The sequence below is a fragment of the Anopheles moucheti genome, chromosome 2 (genome assembly GCF_943734755.1).
Source record: "Anopheles moucheti chromosome 2, idAnoMoucSN_F20_07, whole genome shotgun sequence".
NCBI classification, from domain to species: domain Eukaryota; kingdom Metazoa; phylum Arthropoda; class Insecta; order Diptera; family Culicidae; genus Anopheles; species Anopheles moucheti.
In genome coordinates this window covers 5,739,026-5,751,343 of record NC_069140.1, presented here as the reverse complement: position 1 = coordinate 5,751,343, position 12,318 = coordinate 5,739,026, and the positions used below count along the sequence as shown (strand labels likewise).

The 12,318-nt window shown below is 45.9% G+C and overlaps 1 protein-coding gene across 9 annotated transcripts in view; it reads left to right on the top strand.

Annotated features, from left to right (window-relative positions):
• Positions 1-12,318, top strand: part of LOC128310132 (homeobox protein prospero) — an 80,836-nt gene that overhangs the window by 19,386 nt on the left and 49,132 nt on the right. For 6 of the 9 annotated variants that reach the window (XM_053046693.1, XM_053046691.1, XM_053046694.1 and 3 more), the window contains exons 1-2: positions 6,726-9,486; positions 10,061-10,120. The gene's annotated coding sequence lies outside the window, so the exon portion shown is untranslated. Of the gene's footprint in view, positions 1-921; positions 1,099-6,725; positions 9,487-10,060; positions 10,121-12,318 lie in introns of those variants that run through there. The other 3 variants (XM_053046689.1, XM_053046686.1, XM_053046687.1) reach the window with 3 other exon arrangements.

The window sequence follows — 12,318 nt, the reverse complement described above, 5'->3', positions numbered from 1 at the left end:
GGGTCGTTTAGTCGTTGATTCGGAAAAGAAAAAAAACCAACACCCAAGTGCGGACGTTCCTTGTCGGTGCTGCATCGTTGTGAGAAGCGCAAGCTGTCCATCTGGCCGTCAAGACATTGAACGTCGTGTTTTCTGTGTTTGGAATTAGCTAGCTTCTCAGTTCCTTACCTCCTTTGGTTGAACGTGTGTTTGTGTGTGTTGTACTGTGCTGAATACTTTGGATATGAAGAAACCACATCTTCGCAGTGTTTCAAGGTGTAGAGCATAGAGCCTCGCGATCTGCCGCACGATGATCGCGGCCACCGGGTGAGAGGCTTCCAAGATCATGCAATGCCTTTGTTACGTTCCGTCTGCAAAGGTTTGCTAGCTTCATCTGCTCAAGGCATACCATCGCAATGATTGTGACATTGAATGCTACAAATGTAACAGCGTTTTCTGAAGTAGCTCCTGTGCGCAGAGCACACCGGGAACTAGTGTTCGCGATGGAATAGTTATCATCTAATGTACTCATCCTGCCTCTCGGCACCTTTTCTTCCAACTGCGATGCGTTGTGGATTTTTTCCCCACATTATCGTGTCGTACCGTGATTATCGAGAGTGTTGTACTCAAGCAAAGGCATGATTTTGTTCAGTGATTCATTATGTCACCCGCCTCCCCCCCGTTAACGACCATTTTATGGAAGTTTCTTTGGTGAACATCTGAATATCCGCATCTCCGGTGGGTGTATGTGATACAACGAAGCAAACGGAGCTCTTTAGGGGTGGGAGCTGAAATAAGACAGCCAGTGCACGAGAGCACAGTTCCACCGAGCCTCGATCGAACGGCGCCGTGATCCATATCTAAACGCAAGACAACGAAAGAGCCTATTGAAGAAATTGCAACCGAATCGCTGACCGAAAGTGCCGGGTGGAATTGGTGAAGTGTGAGCGTTTTCTTTCGTTTTGATCGTCGTTGTTTCTTTATTTGGGTTTTGTTTGTGGTATATGTGCCTGATTTCTGTACCGTTCCGTTCAGTGCCATTTGTTGTACCTTCTCTGGCTGCAACCGCGTGACTCAAATGTTCCAGGCAAAGGAGTAAACGTATAACCTTTTGCTTAGGTAAGCCTTTTTCTTTTATTCTGTAAATTACCACTTAAAAACTGCTGTAAATATTTTAATCCGTGATGTTTCATGATGTCTTTATCGAATATATTAGCGATCATGTCATCTGATGGAGGCGCCTGGTAGTTTGAAGAGTGCGCACATGTTCATTATGATCTTGCGTGAAATTCAACTTCCAGTTTAGTTCCAAAATTTCAAAACTTATACTATTTATACTGTTTACTTAGTTATAAGATGGATAAGGTGTGTCCTCCACCAAACTTTCGGTATTAAATTCTAATGCACTTTGAAATATGTTTTATCAAGTTTTATATTAGTTTTATATTTTTATGGAATTTTTTTATTGTTTATTATTTTTTATGAAGGTTATTAGAAACAAATGGTCCATAAATTATAAAATTATATGAAAGTGCATAACTAGAATTAACAGTTCCTTTCATAATATACTTTTCTACTCAGTACACCTGTGTAGCACCTAACCGATCATGCTTGTAAAAATATTGACTTGCTCGATCTCTTGTTTGTAAATTTTCAGTCGGAAAGTTTTTCTCCTGGTGAGCGTTGAGATTTCATACCAGACGTGTTTTTACAAACTTTTCACATAAACCTATTCCTCAACTTTCATGCAGAATTCTATAAAATGTATGTACAAATGTGCAGTAATACTACTTACAAGGGAAATTGGATGAGAGAAAATCCCTTTTCTGAACCGTCAAACAGCGCCTTATCTCGAATGTGCTAAGATTAAAAATAATATACTAATACCGAAGACTACTTGAATTACCTAGTCTACTATTAATGATAGCTGTTAGAGAAATATTACTCAAAATGATCAAAAACTGTCATCGAATCAACCGTACGTATTAACCGATTTTAAAAGCTTTGTGTCGCTGAATTCATTATTTTTCGTTTACATTCTGTTCTGCTTACAAGCTACCTCTATTCACGAAAATTCCAAGCATATCGCTTCATTGCGCCATGCAATATGGAGTGTAAGCCTTTCTTGAACGAAACGGCGTTGTCCTTCAGGTTGCCATCACTGAATGTAGGTTGAAGGCGGCCGGATTGAAAGCGAAAATGATTAATTACATTAATGCGCTGGATGGGCAAAACAATGCCAAACATAAGGCAGCAGGAGAACTTTGAAGTTCGTAGCAAGGCAGTGTGGGCAAAAGAATTGGTGCCAGAATGCAAAATAAAAGGCTCCCGAATAGTTCATTCTGAAACCGTGCCGTTCGGGCCATGTGCCCCTCGAAAGCCGAACTCGAACCCGCTTCTTCCGAACGGTGGGGTTGGCATGTACGGAATGGGCGATAATTGCTAATACATAGAGAGAGGAAGCTAATGCTAACACCGAACGATGCCTGGGAGTGACAGAGAACTGTTTAGTCACCGTGCAGCGAAACTGGACCGGACTGGAGGGTGAAAGTGGCCGGGCTGGCGGGGCCGAGGCTGCGCAGAAAATAGAAAGTTTTAGTGATTCTAACTTGTACGCACTATAGCGTGCAGCACTAAGGAAACCCGTCCAAGGAAGCGGGTGAAAGTAGCAAAACCCCGATTGCCCATGCAAGGGAAAGAGAAAGTCGTCACAAGCTGGCCGACTCGGGTATATAGAAGGCCCGCGCGCTGGTGTGCGTGCTGTTTTGTGACGAAATTGTAGGGGTGCGTGGTCCAGTTTGCTCTCCCTTCCAAGACCCGAGCCCAAGGCTCGTCCTCGGCGGGGGTAGATTAGGGAGAGGGAATCCCATCCACTGCCGGCCCTTCCGAGTTAGTGGCCGATCCATTTGGAAGGGATTCCACTTGGCGGGGTGCGGTGTGTGTGTTGGTGTACATTAGAGGTTGTGAAAGTTTCAAGCTCCATCGTGAGCGCGCATGAGCAGCTGAGGTGAACCCTTTCCGGCCTTCCCTCCTGATGTGCCGGCACAGCTACGGGGTAACGACGTGAGAAGTGTGTGTGAGTGCGTGTGTTTAACCGCATATTTGTGTCTTCTCACCCGAACGGTGGCCCACCTCCTCCCAACCACCCACTGTGCTGTGAAAACCGAAGATGCTGCCACCACCGCCAGTACTCGTGGTGAGTGCCTTTCCGCGTGTAGATCAAACGGTGAAGGTTATGTACTCGTCGATTTTCCTCACCACTCACGGCCGGTGCTCACCAATACTAGCGCACGCGACGACAACCGGCGATGAGGAACTTTGGGAGAAAAAAGGACAAGAAACCCCCGATAGTAGACAACCGAAATGTGTGGTCCCCGTCCCATAGGGCGCAGAGTGCGTCGGTTCGCATTGGCACGAAAGGGACGACCTGGGACGACCCGGAGTTGCCCAAATACAGATGCAGTCGTCTTTTTTTCCTTTCTAATACCAGCTCACCACGGCAAACACGAGTCTGGAAAATCCGCGCCGGAAAAACCCGCACCCCGACCCCCGCCCTCGGGCCGTGTAGCAAAAAAAAAAAAGGAAGGAACGCTGGCGCTCCCCAGGTTCTCAAGTCGTCGTCGTCAGTCGTGAGCCAAAAGTCGGACGAGATTGCTGCAAAATTAAAAACATCTTCGGTTGCGCGCGGTTTGGAACAAAATAACAAAACAAAAACCAACAAAACAGATTTCCCGCAACAAATGCGGGAAAAAGAGGACAAAGAAAAACAATAACAACATTTATAGTTTAACAAAAAAAAAGCGGAAGAAAAGGATATAAAAATATAGAGAAAAAATCATACATACGAATAGTGCCAGTGTTTTCTTCTTGTATTTGTTTTTTTCATAGTGTGCCACAGTGAACCGGTTCGAACCGTCAAGACACGTGCCAGTGACAAATCAGCAAAAAATAATAACAAATTGACGGATATTGTGCAAATTCTTTCCGATAGTCAAACGAACAGAGAGAAGTTCCTTCACGAATATAGTGTGTGTGTTTGTTTTCTGCAAAATGTCAGCTTGTATACCAATAGCTTGACAAACCTAATTTGCACACAGCTTATAAGTTCGTTAAGAGTAATAAAAACAAACCAAAACAACTCAGAAGAGTATGAAAGTGATCTTCAAAGAGTAGGAAAAAAGGACAGTGTGTGTGAATGTGTGTGAGAAAGAGAGAGAGAAAAAGAGAGAGACAGTGTAGAAGATGGAAAAGGAACGAAAAAGCCAGAAAAAAAGAAAAAAAAACGAGAGAAAAGAGTTGTTGAAGGAGAAGACTATTTGAAGAATTTCGGAAGAGGAGTTTATCTCAAGAGACGAACCATCTCCATCCCCGTGCGCGTCCATGCGCTTTCCCGGCAACAACCTGTAAAAGCGCACTCCCCTGCCTCCGTACGGCACTCGGTTTTATATGTATTATTATATATTTCTTCAGACTTCCCACCCGCACTGAACGCAAGGACTTGTCGAATGTGGGTGGTAGCGGGCGGTGGCAAGGTGGCAACGGTCCGGTGAAAAACCACCCCTTCGAGAAATTTTCTCTATATAAAATTTAGTGTAATTTTCTTCTTCGGCTAAATATTTACCACCACCACCCTCCTCCTCCTACCGGTCCCTTCGCCATCGTTTCTCCCACCCACCCCCACAGAGGTTGACCACGGCATCTCATGCTGCGCGCACAGAAAGACACGCGCGTGTGCGAGGGTGTACTTGCTTATCGGTGCCCTTGTACGTGTGTGTGTGTCTGTTTGTGGTGGATCTCCTTCGGAGAAGTTCGGCAACAAGACGAAGACATCGCTCAGTGTGCAATCCGCGTCCATGCCGACTGAGCATCGGAGTGTGTTCTCCGCCGGTGGTGTCCACCCACCGTCCAAGGATTTCTCTGAAGAATCTTTGACGCCGTGAAGTAGGAAGAACTGGGATAGCACGATAGGGTATAGCCGAGGAGATAGTGTGCGCTGGGATGGGTGGGATGGCAGTGGGTTCGTGCTCGGCTCTATTCCTGAGGCCACCAAGACTGCATGCGGACGGGACGCGTGACCGGGCGATTATCGAAGGGTTGGGCGCAAAGTCTTCGGAACCATCCTCCGAGCACACGCTTTTGCCTTCGGTTGTCGTCGGGATCGTTTTGTCCTGGTCCGGTGTCTTCGAGAAAGAGAAGCTCGAGCACTAGCCACTTGTGCGGCCAGCCCGGCTTGGAAGGGCGAAAGGGGTTCGTTTTGGGTGCGAGCGAGATAGGTGGTAGGCGTCCGGCTCTAAGGAGTTTTTGGGCCGAGCAGGAGTGTAGCATCTGTAGAGCTGTCCTGGACACTTTACACCTCATATTATCAGTTGGTCTTGGAAACGTTAGCACCACATCTAACTCGGCTCTCTTACGGTTCGGACCGGTGCAAGGCAGCACCCCCGGTGGAAAGAATCCGTGTAGAAAATTTCAAGGAAGCAACAAACAAAGCGAAAAAAAAACTTAATTCGGATATAAGAAAAAAAAAGTCTCAAAACGAAGTCTAAGGCAAAAAAAAACCCAAAATTTATCAAACCGCTAAAACAAACCAAAAAAAAAAATTAACAACACCTCCAACAAATTTCCAATCACCATCCTTTCGACCACCAGGCAGTACCAGGATTCGAAGGCAGCAAAATAGAAGAAAACAAAGCAAAAAAACAACAAAATAACCACAATAGTGTCCACAGAGAATTTGTGTGAAGAAGAAGAAGAAGAGGAAGCCAGTAACCGAAACAGTGTTTACACAAGTGTAAAGCGAGAAAGTGAAAAGCGCGCGCAAATACAACATAAATAGCACCCAAATAACAGCATAGCAGAAATCGAAACTCAGCTCAATCTACACTCAGTACTCGGGAGAAGAGAAACGAAGCTTGCAAGAAGAAAAACCTAAACAAAACAAAACTCACACACACCGCAGTTGCAACACGCGAACAACTGCAACAACATCAAACAGGCGCCGCGAGGACGTATTGGACGAAACATCCTTGCAAACGACACCAAGCGTGAAAGCGGCCGCAATAGTTGAATTGGATTTTACCACTCGAAACAGTGTGTGATAGTGAGTGAGCATCAGCAGCACAGCAAACATCGTCAGCCAGTGTTGTATCAGTGTTGAGCAGAAGCAGCAGAAGAAATCATCCTTCTGTGTGTTGCAAAAACAAAACAAAACAAAAAAACAGCAGAAAATCGCTGTCGTACGGCTAATCGTACGAAGCATGTTCCGAACCAACATCAGCACCATCCGCGGAACAGACACGCCAACCATCGACCAGCACGGCAACATCAGTGGCGGTCCGGATGGTGGCACCAGCGTCGAATCAGTGTTGCGACGCTAAGGAAGCAAAGTTGTTCTTGGTTTTTTTTTAACATAATACATCACTTACCAAATGCATTTCCGTTCGAACTCTTTCGTTTGCTCGGTGCGTGCGATTAAGCGCGCCGGACACTAACTCAACTCAATAATATAAAACGACTATATAAACCGTGTGTGTGAAGTGTTCTCTGAGGGGAGAAGCGGAACGAAGCAGAACTCTTGTAATAAGAATATTGTATAAAGGCTAATATAAATATCAAACCAACCATCTATATGCATAACATCATCGTAGTATCTCCATCGCGTGTGGAGGCGTTCTAAAGCGAACAGAAAATAAAACGCCTTAAACGGCACGCGTCTGATCTCTGGCAGTGGAAAAAAAACAGGTAAAAACCGGTGGGGACTAAGTGACAGACAAAAACAAAAAGCAAAAACATTGAAGACCAAGCGTATTGCAGCATGGTGGTGAGATCCGATCGTGAAGGTTAGAAGATCGACGCCTTTGCCCACTATGTACAGTGGACGACAGCGAACCGATCGGAGCCACGCATCATCAACAGCAACATGCCGGCGTTCGCCTTGGTGTTCAGCGATTGGAAGAGGCAGTGCAAGCGTTCAAATAGCGTTCAAAGGTTGCGAACCAGCGTGCACCAGCGTACACGTGTGCCCGTGAGTGAAAAATTATGTGAAACCATCCTTACCGCCAACGTTTGCAACAAACGGCGCCGAAAGAAGCACCAAACGGTGGAGTGCGATAATGACGATTGATTAAGTTACGTGCGCTCGTTATCAAAGTGACACGCGACAGACCGCGCAGCAGACGAAACCGGAACGGAACACTGCGGAAAGTGAGCGAGTGTGTGCGCGGCATGATCGATCGACATTGTCGATGCGAATCGGTTACGTAAATCGCGATCGTGGTGCTTTTGCTGGATGTGATCACGAAGACAAACACCTGAACCATGTTATTCCCCCACACGTCACACCGACTGACAGACACGGGCGTGCGGTTCGCGCGGTAGTGTGGCCGTACCGGGACGTGCCGGGTGCGTTTGATCCTCCGTGTGGCGTGTGTGATATTTTCCTTTGGTGTGTTTCCCGCAAAGAACCCACCCCACCCTCAACCCCACGCCCTCAGAACGAGTGTGTTTTCGTTTGCGAGTAGCCGAAACTGCTCGTGGAATTTTTTACTACTGCAAAAAGCCATAACAGGGGGCCACCCACCCCGCGGAGGGGGGACGGGGAGAGAAGTTACAACGGTCCAAACCACACCATCCGAACCCGGGTTTCGGTGGCACCACCGGTACAAAACACCACCGATTATTATGGTCAAAGAAGTGAATGCAAATCGACCGTTACTGTGAACAAAATGGCTAATTGTGGGATAAGCTTAACGTACGGTACGGCATAGAAATACAACCGAAACACCGGAAGAACACAGTCTCTGAGTGAACGAAAAACCCGGAAGCCGGCAAAACAGTGCTGATGTAGCAGAAGTGTGAATCCAAATCAACCAATCGAACCAAGAAGTGTTTCTCAAAAAACGAGCACAACGAGTCCGTAGGTGAAGTTTTCTTTGGAGAAACATAAACCCAAACAGTGTAGAGCATGAGTGTGGAGTCACGAATTGTGTGGAGCTGTTAGAGAGTGAGAGTGTGTGTGTGTTTGGCAGTAATAATGCGCCGACGATTACATGCCAACAATTGGGAATAAAAGTCGCAAAACATAAAATAAACATTAGGCGAGAAAAAGCGTGAGTGGTGAAGTTTGGGCGTTGAAGTAAACGCAACGCAGTAAGTTGTGCTGAAGACGCAATGAGAACTCAGTTGGAAACGAACAACTAATGTTGATGTGAAAGGATGAACAAACCATTCCAATACATCTTATAAGTGTGTGTGTGTGGAACGAAAGGAAAAACTATCTTTCACAACACGCGTGTACGAGTGTCGAGTGTCGAGTGAGGAAGCGAAAGTGTTAGTGAGAAAGTGCGTGCGTGAAAAGTTCTATTTTGGCTCGTGAACGAAATTTTCCGCATCAGGAGCACACAGCACGCGTGTGTGTCTGTTATGTGTATCCGTTTAGTGCGTGTGTGGTGAGTTTGAAAGTGTGAAAGTGTGAATCCATGCCAGTTCCAAGCGAATCAAGGACAGCTAGTGACTGTGCAGTGCAAGTGAGCGTGATAAAGTCCTTTTACCACCGGTACGTGTGCAAAAGTCTCACAGCTTTTACAGGTTGATCATTCCAACTCCCAGGTTGGGTTTAGTGGGGTTACACAGGCAGGATGTCTTTTCCCTTTTTGATGGTGGGACGCAACGCTGCCACCGATGATACTGACAGAGTGAGCTAGAATACGGTCTATCAGTCTCATCGTCTGTGGAGCGCTATCTCACCATTGCTGGTGGTGAGCGGTGGTGGAACCGTTGGCAACATTAGGAGCTTTGTGCTTTTAACCATCGACACCATCTTTGCCGTTCCGGGCCGGTGGACAAACGAATAGCTTTTGGCCGCCCGGTCCTGACCGGTGAAGGTCAACTTTGGGAAATCTTTAGAAGAATTACTTCGAGAGATCTGAAGGATCTGAAGGAGGTAGAATCTCGGTTCACAATCGACGCGTATCATTTAGTAATCTTCGATGGCTGTCAGCGGGCCAGAGGGTGGACGGCTGAAGTGTGGCCTTTGCTGCGTCCTGATACATCCGCTAGATCTGCTGGGATTTGTTGGCCCCCCACCAGGCATGGGAGCACTGACGGATATCTTGCTCGCCATCTTCCGTTTCGGGTTCGTCGTCGTGAAAATCGTGCTCAACGGACGTGTTCCGCGAAATGTGACGCGAAGAAAAGCAACCTACGATAAATTATATCCTTGGGGGTGATGTTGTCGGTGGTAGTGGCGACGATGGTCGATGGATACCGCACAGAAAAAGGAGAAGAAGAAGCGGAAGAAGAAGAAGAAAACGAAGAAGAAGAAGAAGTTATCATTTTGAAACCAAATCCACGAAGAAGAAAAAAGAAGAAAACGAAGAAATTGCAATGCAAGAAGAAACGAAAACTGTGATCGAAAGTTGCGCGTATTATTTGCTCAGCGCAGCGCGGCAAATATGCGAAACAAAGAAGCGAAGAAACAGTATTTTGATTAGTGTGAACGGTTTCCATATGGTGATGTATCATTCAAGAAAAACAAAAAAAAAACAAAACATTGCTAAACGAATTTATTATAAGCCATCAAATATAGTTTCCTTTATACTTCAATTATTGCTGGATTGGCTGAATTTATTTAAGTGCGTTTTGTTTGTGTTTTCCAAAAATCATGAAGAAAAACTAGACACACTAGACGGTAGTAGTTATATTTGTTTTTTTTTCTCTCGCACGGAAATAGTTATTATTGGCGTTGCCTTACATTAAATTACACGCAGGAAAAGAAAAGAATGAAAATTCCAAAGAGAAAATCGAAATTGAAGCGCGTTCGCGCAACCGCCCGACAGAGGGCGCTCGTTTTGCTTTGCCTACTCGCCGGTAGAGTGCGCTGCTGCGGTCGAGCAAGATCGAGCTCGATCGAAATAATTCGATTAATTCCAAAATTGTCGTTTTACGTCACAAAATCCACTTTGTTTTACCTTTGTTTTTGTTTTCACTTTGTTTATTTCATGATGAAACCCCTCCCAACCCCCCACCCCTTCGCCTAAACCATGTATTTGCCACCTGTAACTAATGTGTTTTATGATTCTTACAGATACTTCCACAAAATATTACCGATATTCGACACCAGGCCGATCACTACCACTGATGTCAGGTGAGTATTCGATCCTCTAGAAACAGAGAGTATTCAGTAGTATACTGCTAGAACGCCACGAATGCTACCCACAAATAGAAAGAAGGGGACAATAATTCCCTTCCGCACGCACTGCAATATAAAACATCAGACACGCGGTGGAGACCACCGCACTGGTGGTGTCTGATTGGGTTGAATGGGGCATTTGACGCAATGAAACAATGGAGATGCATTACCCGGTTGTTGTGACATTTTCGATTGATGAAATTGTCACAGGAGGAGTCACAGTCCCTCGGTTCGTTTGAGCGGAGAAGAACGTTCCGCACATCACGCCGCTTACCGTCATCTTAGCTAAGCTACTCGTTGGTGGTGTACTCGAGTTCATCGAGGTTATGTTCACCTTCCAGTTGGGTGTTTCTGGATGGGGAGCGAAAACCAAAAAAAAAATAAGGACACAATCCATACGAACTGCCTGGTCGCACATTGTCGATATCTATGTCGAATGGGTCGAACCACCACATGGCGCGGCATTGTTCGTCGGGTCACCTGCTACGACTGTTTGAAGTTTGGTTTCGAAAGCCATACCCACTATGGCCACACATTTAGCCCCGATAACCATATGGGCTCCAAAAGATAGCAGACAACGGAAAATGCACACACATAGGCAGAAGAAAAATCGCGGGGAAGAGAACAAGCACTCACCACAGAGGCATTCAGCCAGCCCAAAACATCCTCTTCGTCGTCACTTTCTCGAGGAGACAAGCGCCGAATGCTGACGGCACCAACCTTTCACTCTAGCCTTGCAACAAATCACTCCACACTGCCAGCATTTCGGTGCCCGCACCGTGTACTGCACACCGCACACCGGCCCCTTTTTTGTTATCGGTAGCCTTTGCCAATAATAATGCTGATGCATGTGATGCAGTCGATGACAAGAAATAAATTATAAACCACTATGTTATCGTATTTCCCTACGCGAAGCACCTTTCACCTGGCTCGATAATCGTTTCTGCACGCGAATGCGGCACACTTTGGATGGGGAGTTTGGGGAGTTGTTTTTAGTTGTTGTTTTATTCTTTCACTCTTTCACTCCATCCCGACGTTGGACCGGGTGGAGGCCCCGCTCTAAGCATTCAACGGAAAATCGAAATGAAAATAAAACAACATGCCTAAAACAGTGCACTTTATGTGCCCAACATGCGATGACAGGTTATGTGTGATATGCAATCGGTCGATAAGAAGAAAACAGTGGGCAGATTGGTACCATTATCATAACAATTCCCTCCCCATCCGACGCCCACACTCGTCCTACATCCCTTTCGGGGAGGAAAACTTCACGCTTTCCGTGCAGTTGCGTTGCATACGTTGTGCAGTTTTGAAGTTGCATCGATAATTTTACTGATTGCAGCTGATTGTTTCCCTATATTTATTCGTACCAAGACCCAGACCGGCAAGCGGAAAATGGGAAAGAAATGCGAAATGAAAGTTTCGCGGAGTTTCTTTTGTAAATTGGTAAATTAAATTTTCTTCCCGCTGTTGAGCTCAGACGGTTTTGCTGCACATGTGCTAGCGGTGCATCTAATTTCGATGGGTAGTTGCACGCCTTCTTTTAAACAATAACAAAACTTTCCCCTCTAGCCAGTACTGTTGCAAGAATGATCAACATTTACGATCTAACCTTACGGGAAACTACCGCATTTTATGTTAGCATTCACTTTCGCCCATTAAATTATTTTTTCCAGTTTCGACCAAATTCCTCAGAGTTTCTCACCTGCTTACACAACCAGCACACCAAATCAGGGAAGCACTAATTGCATCGCTTGTCTTCGAAGGTTCAGTTGGCAGCGTTAAAAAAAGAACTCTCTCTTCGGCTTGCACAAATCCGCTATTGATTAACCAGCGCTATTGATTTTTTGGAAAATTTCTCATTAATTCCTCCACGCTTTGGAGCACATGAAACGCCCTGCTCCCCGGGATCAATAAATCGACTCCAAACTTCACGAACGCGCGAGGAATAAATAAAACAAAAGTGCATGAAAGTACACCATTTGATGTTCGGTACGTTCCTTTCTGGAGGCAAATTCATCGTGCACCTCCACCACCATCGCGCTATACGTGCTTGTACACCTCCGGCAGGACTTGGCCATAAAGGGGTTCAGGCACCAATTTGCTGCAGGATGTGAATACATCTCCGTGTCGTTGCTTTCGTCATTTCGCTC